The sequence below is a fragment of the Neopsephotus bourkii genome, unplaced genomic scaffold (genome assembly GCF_033783945.1).
Source record: "Neopsephotus bourkii isolate Nb327-2 ecotype Australia unplaced genomic scaffold, CSIRO-AGI_Nbou_v1 NB_1542, whole genome shotgun sequence".
NCBI lineage: Eukaryota > Metazoa > Chordata > Aves > Psittaciformes > Psittacidae > Neopsephotus > Neopsephotus bourkii.
Window position 1 is genome coordinate 1277367 of NW_026902018.1, and position 12378 is coordinate 1289744.

The following is a 12378-nucleotide window of genomic DNA, read 5'->3' on the forward strand; positions in this document are numbered from 1 at the left end:
AATCTGGGTGTAAGAGCAAGAAGCATGCTAGGAGCTGTAAAGACACTGCTTCAGCAAGGGCTGGCCAGAGAATCACCACCTCTGGGTGAGCACTGGCCAGGTCTCAGGCAGCTGGACGTAGTGCTGGGGCAGCTCAGAATACTGGACCATAAACTGAAATGCGTGGAGACCTCATAGCAGCCTTCCAGTATCTGAAGGGGGCCTATAGGGATGCTGGGGATGGACTCTTCATTAGGGACTGCAGTGATAGGACAAGGGGTAATGGGTTAAAACTTAAACAGGGGAAGTTTAGATTGGATATAAGGAGGAAATTCTTTCTTGTTAGGGTAGTGAGGCACTGGAATAGGTTGCCCAAGGAGATTGTGAATGCTTCATCCCTGGCAGTGTTCAAGGCTAGGTTGGACCAGGCCTTGGGTAATATGGTTTAGAGCAAGGTGTCCCTGCCCATGGCAGGGGGGTTGGAACTGGATGATCTTAAGGTCCTTTCCAACCCGAACTATTCTATGATTCTATGAAATCATGGGTAGAAAAGTAAGCTACAGGGCACGGCACAGCACAGCACCCAGCTTACTCTCCAGTGAACTGCCACGCTGCTTCCTCCCCAGCCAGAACAGTTCAAGCTGTCTTATGCAAGAGGAAAAGTCCTCATACCTCAGTGCTGAATGAGGAGATGGCGGTCAAGGAATGATGCAACAGTGCTATTATAACTAATAGGCCTGTGGGTGTGACCCTCAAAGGACAGGAGCACCTCAACTTGTGCCTTCTACAAACAGCTCAGTAGAAAGCTAGGCTTCAAACAAATGGAAGCAAGAAATAGCTCCTACTGTCCTTGTTATGCCAATCTCACACTTGGTAAACCAAGCTAAATCCTTCTGTCCACAATTCCCGGGGCTCCACATGAGCACCGCACCCCCCAGCGCAGGCAGGGACAGCAATGAACCACCACCACCCTCGCAGGTGAGCAGCACATCAAGCAGGTTGCAAGATTGCTTCTGACTCCACGTTGATTACAACAGCAGGACTGGCATTGCTTTTCTCAGGGAATTAGTGAAATATTCCCACCTTTAGACCCTTCTACTGGTAGGTTATCACCAGCCTTTCAGAGCTCACAGGAAGAAGTGTCTACGCTGTGTATTGCAGAAGCACTAGTGCTGTAGCAACTGAAAGCTAGAGAGCTCCTAAACCAGCTTATCAGTCAACATTTGAGAAGCAAAAGGTAATCTGCCTGGACTAACGAGCTAAGCATAGAGCCACCATGACTAGAGCTCCCCAATTATTCCTGCATTTCTTCTGTTGGGAGTGAAACAGCCTGGGAAGAAGCAGAGGCTTCAACAGTGGGTACAGTCAGTTACTGAAGTTATGCCAAGCAAAGCCACAGTGTTCCTGGGTTTAACAGACCAAATTCTGCAAAGCAGCACCAAGAGTCAAGATCAGCATCTTCCAAATCAGTGGAGTTTGTTCACCACCCTCAGTTAATCATCATACTACAGCATTTTAGGGAATCCCACTGTTTTAGAACCCTGACATACTCAGCTTGCCTAGTCCTCTCACAGATCAGTGCTGAGCCTGTCATTCAGAAGCCAAAATGCCAGTTTGACATGTGAAAGCCAGTTTGGTTCCAGCTACTAAAGCCTGCAGAACTGAAAGGGAGGAAAAGCAACATGACAGTGACCAGGCATGTAGGTACCAACATTATGCAGCTATACAAGACATTTCTATTTTCTGGAATTATCTTTAAATGAATATTTACTATTCTTTGTTATTCTTTAACCAGGTTTTATGAGTATTACTTTTACAGCCGGTGTCCCATATAGTCACAGATTCTGAAGGAAGGACCTGTGATGAGCTGTACTATCACCAAGGAAGTTTCCAAATCAATACCTTAATAAGTGGTTTGAACATGTGGAGGTGTTCTGGACATAAAGGCATGCTCTCAGTATAGTGAAGTTGTAGTCATTTTTATCATGACCTAGGTAGGAGCTCCAGAGCAGAGATCTGGTCTCCTTACTCAGAAGTGTAACTCTGCTTCCCGCTGGTTTTGCCAGAACACAACCCAGCAACAAAATACTGAACACTTCAACTGGATTCTCCAGAACTGAAAATTTCCATGTGCCTTCTATCTGCAGTCTCGGTTTACTCATCTGTTATGTACAGGGATGCTCTGCAGCAGTGAAATACACTAACCAAACACCTCAAACCATGTGATACTCATGCTTGAGTCTGGAGGGATTAAGAGATTCCAGTCCAGAGCAAAAGAAAACAAGCAAGCTATTGTGTTCTGCATTAGGAAACAACTATGCCTTGACCATAATCCATCAGCCAAGCCTACACGGAAAGCCCAGCAGACCTCAAAATATTCACCTTGTTCCATCTTCCTCCTTTTTCCTCAGAGTTCAGATTTTCCCAAAGAGAAAAAAGGTGCATTCTTTTGGAAGTTACTCAAAGAAAGGTTCATTGAGCATAGACAAAGATGATGATTTAATTATAATGGGTATCCAACCAGAATATAATGCCCCGTTCACAGCAAATTCCTGCTTCTAGAGTGGGAGAAAATGAAGAATCTGAAGTCTCAAATGCACCCATGAACAGTGTGTCCACCCATCACCATGTAATTAAAGAACAGGAATGCTTAATTGTAAAGTTGAACACTTGTTTGATAAGGATTAGTCATTCATTTGATGAAAAGCTTATTCACGGTTAGAAACGCACAGTGCTCAGACGGGAAGTAGTAAAAGGTCTGCAGGCAGAGGCCAGAGACTTGCAAGTTTACATTAGACACACTTCACCTGCATTCAGCTTCCAGCTATTAAAGGAAAATAATCAAACTAACCTGGAAATGCAACCTGCTTACAGTCTAGTCAGGTTTGTTGGATCAACACGCCCACACCACACTAACAAATTTGTTCTTGGAAGTGAAAAAATAAGGAAAATGCAAATAGAACAATAAAACCAAAGCTATCAGCTCACACCACCGAGAGGTGTTTCTACTCTAGCCCACAGCAAACTGACTGCAGAATGGATAGAGCAATGCCCTCGCATCCACTCTCAAGTAAAGCTGCTCTGCAGCATGGCAGGTAAGTTTTCCTCTCACAGCCTCTCCTTCGGGCTCATCTGTTCTTCGTCAGGACACAGACAAGTATCTGAAAAGCCTGAACTTACAGCAAACCTACAGAACAGCAAAAGTCAGCTTTGAGAACCGTAGTTGAGAGTCAGAGAAGGCACTGAAGGCTGGAGGCAAGTAAAACTGCACAGAGTTCAGCTGCAACAGATCCAGGAGGTCTGAAAAGGTCTCAAACACCCTCTCAAGGATGCAACAAACACTATAATTACAAACAGAACTTCACAGCATCTCATTTATCTCCGGTTTAAATTTCAATGATAGCAATTACAAGCTTACAGATAGCAATGCAGTAAGTAAAGCTTTCCCAGGTACACATTTAGGTCAATTAAGGCTACAAGAGATCAAATCAGCCACCACAGCAACCACCTTGCTCCCTTTCCTGATCTACCTGCAGAGAAAACACACAGTCAGGCTGCTGGTCACCTTCTAACTACCAGGTAGGAAATTCCAGGGAAACGCTTTCCACCAATCCCAGACTCAGCCACAACCACTTCCCTGAGCAACTTTGGCTTGAAACTCATTTTGGAAGCATGCAGAGTGATAGGACAGAGCTTAATACTACATCAGCTAGGAGACTGGATCATTCTAACCTCTGCTGTGCAACAGAATTGAGGCTTCACACCAAAGAGAGTTATGCTACCCATGTAACACCCACTGCAGGATGTTAAAGTATGAAAGCTCCATGGTCATAAGCAGTTTCAGTGCTGCAGTAGGTACAAATGAATTGTTTGTATCCCTCTGGGTGCTCATTTTGTTACCAGTTCTTTAATTCAGCCTTCAGTTTCAGCCAACTCTTCAATACTTCCAACTACCACGTCCAGTAAGCAAACTGAAAGCAAAGTTCTAGTATTCTGCCCTTGACCTATGAAATGCTAACCTCTGCATGAGCGAAAGACTCAAAGATCTGATTTTCCACCTATTTTCTGAAATCCTGCCACCAGCTGTACAGAAACCCCCTCAAAAAAAATCAGAACCCCGCTTGCAGAGCAGTCAAAAGCACTGAGAACCTGAGGAGTCACACTCGCAGGCCTTGCAAGCCTTCTGATCCCCATCACCCCCAAGGGGCTGCTCACAGGGGTGAGCTGAGGAGACAGCAAATACCTGTGGGCAGGTCCTGCCTCTGCTCCACTCTCCAAGAGCAGTCAGCAAGCCAACTTCTTGTCTGCAGACTGGATCTCAGCCTATGCCTTCCAGCACAGACAGGCATTCCTGTCCTCTCCTCACACAGGTGCCTGGAAGCAGCTCCTCCAGGCACTTCCAGGAGTGAGAAAGCAGCGCTAGAGAAAACAGCCTCATTCTGTCAAAATCCTGCCTGTTCCTCAGCGATCCAGGAGTCAAAAACCTTCTTTAAAGGCACAGGGAAAGTGAAACTATTTTTATTTCTTCCTGATGCCTTCGCCTTCCAGGTAATGCTACAGAATTAATGCTTTGATTATAGCCCTAGTTTCCAGGCCCAGAGCTGGAGAAGCAAATGAGGCCCACAAAAGGGCAACAGAAAACTGTCCTAACAGTGTTTTTATAAATAATGTCTACAGCAGCACATAAACCTCTGGTATTGGAAAGAAAAACTACAAATAACCATGGCAAGGCAGCAGTCTTCCTCCACAAACCCAATCTGAAGTGCATTACTTCTCTTCATACTCACTGTATGTTCTAGGAACTGACCCTTGTAAAGCACCACAACAATCAAAATACCTAAAGAGACTACTGGCCTCGTGTCCACAAGAGCCCTCCCATACAGCCAGGCATCCAAGCCAGGGATCTCTAGTTCAAGCTACTGTGTTTAAGAAACCTCAGTTCAAGCATGATGCAGAGCTTTTCGCTTGGTTTTCCTGATGGGAAATCTTTCCACACTTTTAAAATAGGGTAAGAAAGACCACAGACAAGAGAGCCTTTGGTACAAGTCACAGGAAGAGTGTACTGACAGCACGAGAGAAGCACACACCTGTATAAGTCACTTGGACAACATTGTTTCCTTGAAAAGTAGGAAGCTGAGATCACAGTGAAACAAATCTTTCTCAATACTCTTCCCAGTAAGGACCTGAGAGGGTAGATCCTGCACATCTGCTACAGATAATCACAGTAAAGAATAACTTTAGGTCTGAAATTAACCCAAGACAAAGCAGATCAAGATACCCTGCAGAACTGCCCCAACTGAAGAAAGCAAGTACCTAAATCCTGCTTCCATCTCGCAGGGTCTAACAGGAATGCTGAGCAGCCCAGGGACCTAATCCTGCAGGCAGAAAAGCACATTTGGATTGATTCTTCCTGTAACCAAGTGAAAACGCAATCACAGCTTCATGTTTTAAAGCTTTGCCAGAAGATAAAAAAAAGACGGTGCTATGAGAGCTCTGACATTCAGGTGCTTGCCCATGAAGCAAAATCGCTTTCTAAGCTCTCCACACACTGAAGGCTTCCACTTTTTCTCCCCAGCAGCATGCACCAGCCACCACACTAGAGGAGCCTGTGGAGAAGGCCCATCCAACTTTGTGTGAAGTGTCACTGCAGAAAACACAGCAGCAGCTGGACTAAAAGCACATGGAGGGGAGAACAGAACATACAGCTCGAGATCAACATACACAACAGAGAGGAAGCAGACAGTTCAATATCAATATCAAAGCTCAAGTGTCAGAACACAAGTCTTTCCTGCATGGCTCTTCACCGTCTCCAGGTCATGCTCTGGAAGGTCAGAGGCCCGTGGCAGCCTGCCCTGCTGTCCACACTCACAAGGTTCAGACATTTGGAATTCCCTCTTACAGCTCTCACCGCAGAGAACACACCACAGTGGGGTGCTGGCCTGTCCTCCCTGCCCTCCCAAAAGCCCAGCTTCTCCTAGGGACCAGGGACTAACACCAAGTTCCTGATTTCATTCCAGCTTCAAGCCAATTCCACAGGTGACAGTAATTTTCCAAGCAAAGCTCTGGCTTCCCAGCTAGCACTAAATCTAATGCTTCACACGATAACTAGCTAAAACCCTTGAGCTGACCACTATCATGTTATTCATATACTGGAGATCAAGAGTTTGATCAAGTCAGCCAAAGCATCATCTAGATGTGCATCTCAGACGAAAGCCATCCAGCACACCCAGCTTCATTTTCATCATGTCACTCAATCACAATGAACACCCAAAATGACAGCGAGATGTGCTGAGCAAGGCAAAAGGCAGCTTGATTTGCTTTTCACCTACAGTACTTATCTAAGGCTTGGCTTCTTTGATGTTCTGTCCTCTTTCAGCTAACACTGAACTGCAAAGTTGTACTTTCAAGTATTTGCAGTTCACTATTTTTGATTCCATATCTCTAAAAGAGGGATTTGATACTACTTCAGATTGATCAGCATGTGTTACTGAGGACACATTTCATTCCTGGCATGACTGACAGCTTGTACAGCAGCCTGCCCCCAAGCTATCCTATCAATGCTGCTTCAGAGCCTTTCACTTCATTCCCAGTCAAGAGGAAAAATAACAGACTACTCGCTCTAAAATTAAACTCCACTAGAATCTTGTTCAGCGTATTAACTTGTTCAGAAGTGATAATACTTGAATACAGCAGCTTATAGAAGTTTAGTTACAATATCACCTTAAAAGGGCCATCCAGCTTCAAGTCTTTTGAAATCCAAGGCAGAATAAGAGCCACTCAGGTTGGGGTTTTCTTCCTCCCCTTGTCAGAGTTTGGAAGGGTTCTACCACCTACAGGATCACTCTTACAGAGGTATCAGCTGCCTCACCTATACATACACAAACTCAGATCAGGAAAACTTCAAACTGGATCATGCCAAGGTTATTTTGGTGCCACTACTTTCTGCATTAACACCATCAGGAAGAACAATGCCTCCAAAGCACCCAGTTGCCCCCCATCAGACCTACTGAGCATCCTTCCAGCTCTTGCACAGCTTACCACCACTATCACATGAGAAATCAGCTGATGCTTGCTAGATTTTACATTAAGCTTTAGGTCAGAGGTGTTTTAGAAGATGAGTCAAAGCTAGGAATCAGCAACTGTATTTTAAAGTTAAGCCTTTAAAAACAGTGCTTTCAAGGGACATCAATGACCCCAGAAATAGCTTATCCATCACAACTAATGCTCCAGAGAGCCTGCTCTGCTCTTCCTCCCTAGCTCACTTTGCATGCTGTGGTGCTGCAGTTCCATGCTTCACTTCTAGGCCATACTGCTACTTACTGGAGGTGAACAGAGCACCTCCAGCTTGGAGCCACACAATCCAGACACTTCTTAACAAACTGAGGATGAAAGATACAACTGGTTTCAGCAAGATTCTGCCCTCTTCTTCCCTGCTAACACAGGCTGTTCTTCCCTTTACCTCAGAGCAGCAGGGACTTACTTGAGGCCTTCCACAGCATGACCTCCCAGAATCACTACAGCCAGTTGGTGTTCACCACATTTGCACACTAGCAGAACCTACTCATCAGACGAGGGGAAGAACAGGTCTGGGCTACTCATGCTCTAGCTTGCAATTAAATTTCTGTGGCATCAGTACGTTCTGTCTGTCATCCTCACCTGCTCGCCCCAAAGCAAGGGGACAAAGTCTTGGCTGTTTCTCTTATCAGCCACATTCCAGATCAGTTGACACCAGAGGATGCTGTAGTCTGTGCCTGCCGTCCAGCCCACAAGGAGTAGGCACAGGAAGCTGACACACGTGCAAGTCAATGCACCAGTCTGGATACAGCAACCCTGCACCATTCAGGATTAGTGCATCCAAGGCAGAAGTTGTAAAGCACAAGGAGCAGAGGTCTTCAGTTCTTTACGGGGCACCACCAAGCCTCAGTAAAACATCAGTATTTCTAATTCCTGGATTAGGACAAACCTTTCTTTTAGGTCTTTCATGCAAATCATTCAGTCCCCCAGAAATCTGAAGCATCACAAAGGTAAAGAAATAGTTATCTTTTAACAATGCAGTTAATTCACAAGAATTACAGCAAGGACTGAATGCTAGACATATTCCTAGAGCCCTCCTGACAGCACTGGAAAGTTATAACACCAATATCTAGAAGAAGGGTGGAATTACAAATCAAGAGTTAAAACCCGTATGTGATCTAACAGGCAGATCTTTTACATCACCAGCTACTCAAGAGAGAGACACATGCAGAACAGCTGCACACTGTGGCTTGGAAAACGTATACTTAAAAGCTTATCTTGAAAGAAATATAACATCTATTGGTTTGAGCCAGCCAATGAAAGCAACTATGTATGAATCAAGTGCATATTTAAGTATCTGGACTTTCCATTCTATGTATGATACCTGATAAGCACTAACACACTATTTGGAGTCACATGCTCTAGAAGACAACACCGATATCAAGCAGAAGAGTCCCCTCTCATTATATCCAGCTCCACATCTCAGGAGGAAGCTACTACAGCAGAAACGACCATCCCGTCCTTTTGACCTGGGCAGGTGAAAAGAGCTCTAACTTCATGCTGGATGAAGTTCCTCTGATCCCTCCAGAGAGAATTCCTTCTTCCTTGCAGACCTGTTACTCCAGCAGCCTTACAACACCTTTCTCCTTAAGTTACTCCTTTTCCACACTAATTGCCAGCAAAGCACTGCATAGCCATGTTCCTCCTACTCTCAGAAGGCTGACAACAACTCTCCACCATTGCGGGTTGCACGTAGGTGGAATGAGAGCTGAGATACAATATTGTATCCCCTGTCTTCAGAAGCATGGCCGTGCTGCACTTGTACATGCTCCAGCTGGGGATGGCCACTTTTATGGGGAAAAAGAGAAATAAAAAAGAGCTTCTCAAGCTGAACTATTCCACCTACTTGGTACCACTTGTGGTCTGCATCACTTAAGCAGGCAAACATTGATATTTTAATAACTGCCAGGGCAGACAGGTTATGTCATGGATACTAACAGCACCCTAGATGGGGACCTACAATACCGGCAGCAAGAGAACCAGGCTTGAGCATCCCAGCATACAGGTCTCCCACTCCTGTAAGGTGAAGTAGGCCAGGAGCACCTTTTAGTGCAATCAAAAGCCACCAGTGCTCAACGTGATTTCCACACAGTTGCCCCTCCGCAGACTGCAGAAGCAGGCAATGGGAACCCTTGTCACTGAAGCACTTCAGAGCCCCACGCCCCGCCTTGACTTACCCGCTGAAAGTTTCAACACTTCACACTATTTCCTGTGCCATGACAGAAAGAACTTTTACTGTCTTCCAAACCCACTGCGATCAGTAACAGCTGAAGCAATGCCACTATCAGATGGCAGCCTCCTCCCCTGGCATTGCCTATACAAGCACTCCTTCAGGAAAACTCCACCTCCAACAAAAAGTTAATTTTCTAACACTACAGCACATGTTTTATATAATAGCACACAAAAGGCTCCTCAGCTTTTTAGCTAAAGCTTAGAGCATGACAGGTATTACAAGAAACCTGCCATGGTTCTTTCATTCACACTACCATCCCTTCCCAATGGGCTCACCTAGGCATTTACACATGCCTTTATATACACCATAAAGCCAAGCTGCACCTTCCTGCTCAGCACCACCTGACATGATTCACTACACAAGCTCTTGTCTTCTAAGAGAAAGCCTCGCTGCACGTGGTTACATGGGCTCATCACACGACAAAACAAACAGGCAAAGCACACAGGAGACTGCTTGTCAGGCGTGAAGCCTGCAGGAGTTACAAGCTCCTACTCAGCCTTCCCCCCAGTGAGGGAATGGTGTGTGGAATGGAAAGAAAACAGCTTCCTGTGCAGAGAGATGAGAAGGAACATGGGGTCTCATCTGGTGATAAAGCAACAATCCCTAAAACGATTAACAGAAAAGGGAACAGCTTCAAGGCTACAAGCTGAACACCACGTTGGGGGGAATGGAACACGGAGGGGACAAAACACTACTCACCAGAGAAGGGCAACATCTGCTCAGATCCCACCAAGAGAACAGGACTGTTAAGAGGAACATGGGGAAGAGGCACAATTAAAGCCCAAAACTACACAAATAAAAAGCCTTAACAAGCCCCGCTTATAAAAGGAAGGGGAATTTTGGCCCCGCGCACAAGGGAAGTTGAACACAACCGATACCACGACCAAAGCAGCAGAAGCGAGGCACGGCTGCCAACGGCATGAGGCGATCCCCCAGCTCAGCCACACGCCGCGGGTCGGGCAGCGAGGCCCGCAGGCCGGAGCCCAGCTCCCCCGGCCGCGCCGCCCGAGCCCCGCGGCGGAGGAACGCGCTGCCACAGCCGCCGCCCGGGACGGCCGCGCTGCCTGCCCGCTGAGGAGGAGGAGGAGAAGGCCGCCGTCACCCCCGGCCGCGGCGCCTGGCGAGCGCCTCAGCCCGAGCAAAGCACAGCACAACACAACACAGCGGAGCAGAGCGGAGCAGCCGGAGCCGGCGCCCCTCACCCCGAGGGGGCGTGCCGGGCCGCGGCCCCGCAGCTGACAGCCCGGCCGCCCTCCTCCAGGCCCGGGCCCAGCAGGCGGGCCGGCCCACCCACCCACCGCCCTAGAAGACAGCACAGCAAGGCCGGACACCCCCGGCAGCTCCTTACCGCGGGGCAGGGCATGGCGCGGAGCCCCCACAGCCCCGTCCCGGGGCGCGGCCTCCTGCCTGGGCCGGGGTCGCTGCGCTCCTGGGCCGCCTGCGCCGCCGCTCACAGCCACAACAACATGGCGGCCGCACGGGACGCGGGCACGGCGGGGACAGGCGCGCGCCCTCCTCCTCCTCCTCCTCCGAGGGGCGGGGCCGGGCGCGCCCCGTTCCCGCCTCCCGCGGCGCAGCCACCGCCCTGAGGGAGCCGGCTCTGCCCCCCCCATCCCCTCAGCGCTGAGGGGAGCCCATGGCGGCAGCACCGCTCGCCTCAGCGCACCCCGGCTCCTCACACAACCCCCCCCCCCCCGGAGGGGCTCTCCGCAGCCCCTCCGCAGGTAAAGCTGGCTCCCCGCTTCCTCCCTTTGTAACCCTGCGGGGTGGTTCTCCCCCCGTCAGCTGGGGCTGATCCCCGTACGGACGGTGCCGGAGGAGGTTTGCGGGCGCCTCGGCCGAGCTGTGAGGCAGGTACAGGTAGAGGCGGGCTGGAGCTGGGTGCCCCCCGGGGTCCTCCTCAGGTCTCTGTCTGTCGGTAAAAGCCACTTTGTGCACAAGGTCTTGTGGCCCTCTTCGCCTTTGTGACATTCAGCTCAGCTGTAAGAACATGGGAGGCCCCGTGCCATCGGCAGACACTGCCCAAGCCACCCCGCGCAGCCCGCAGCTCCTGGAGCATGAGGTAATGGGGAGCAGGGAGCCAACAGGAGGCACACGAGCCAAAACCCACATGGAAACGGAGAGCCAAGTGATAAAGCAAAGGGATATGACCCTTAAGGAACAGAAAGGCACAGGAAAGCTGAAGAGCAAATGGCAGCGGGGTACAGTTGGCAGCTCCCAAACCGAAGCTGGTGCAAAGGAGTTCCTTTCCAGCAGCAAGGTTTGCAGGTGGGTTTTGTTGTGACTGTGATGGGTCATGAGTGCTTTGTACATATCTCCAATTTACAGTGCTGTATGTAGGTCAGGTCGTGCTTTTGAGAGGTATTTCCACCTGCTCCTCGCGTTCATCTTGATCTGAAATGAAATGCTTGCTTGCAAGGAACTATAAAATGCACTCCTACATTATCCACAGGATTCTCCCTCTGAGTCCAAGGCTAGTCATTGTAACAGATGGACTTCAGTCTGTCATTAAGTCATGTTTCAGCTAGAAGCAGCATTAATGTTCCGAGAGAACAATACAAAACACAGGATCCCGTGCCTTTAAACTCAGATATATGCCAGGCAGTGAGTTGTTTTCTACTTTCTATCCCTTGGTCAGGGACAGTAAACACCTGAAAGGAAGTTACCCAGCCCCTATAATGGGATTTTTTCCAACAACAAGCCATCATGGGAATGCAAATGTGATCTGAATGTCAATATGTACCTTCAGAGGAACTTTGGACGAAATACAGGTAACTGAAGGGGAAAACAGGATTCCTGGCCTGTTTACAACCAAAAGCAGGCGGTATAGCTGTACCTGACAAGGATGTGTGTTGACAGCATTAGGAAGCAGAGTATGAGTTTTGAAAGGTCACTGCTAAATGGTTGCCTTTTGCATTGGGTCTGGAAGGAGATCAAATGTGACCTACTTCAGGGAGCTGACTCCTGGACACCCAGAACCTGCTGGTTGCTCCTTCTGCTCTTTAAAGAGGGGCAACTAGCTGGGGTGCCATCACTGTGACTGGAAAAGCCAGGCACTTCCAGCTCTCATTTCAGTGACACCCCTTGTCTTC

General features: G+C 48.3%; 1 protein-coding gene across 5 annotated transcripts in view; it reads right to left on the bottom strand.

Annotated features, from left to right (window-relative positions):
• The window catches only part of MTMR3 (myotubularin related protein 3), a 74883-nt gene extending 64088 nt beyond the window's left edge, over positions 1-10795 (bottom strand). For 2 of the 5 annotated variants that reach the window (XM_061370487.1, XM_061370484.1), the window contains exon 1: positions 10635-10795. The gene's annotated coding sequence lies outside the window, so the exon portion shown is untranslated. Of the gene's footprint in view, positions 1-9985; positions 10030-10634 lie in introns of all 5 variants that reach the window. The other 3 variants (XM_061370488.1, XM_061370486.1, XM_061370485.1) reach the window with 2 other exon arrangements.
• Between the last annotated feature and the right edge of the window lie 1583 nt (positions 10796-12378).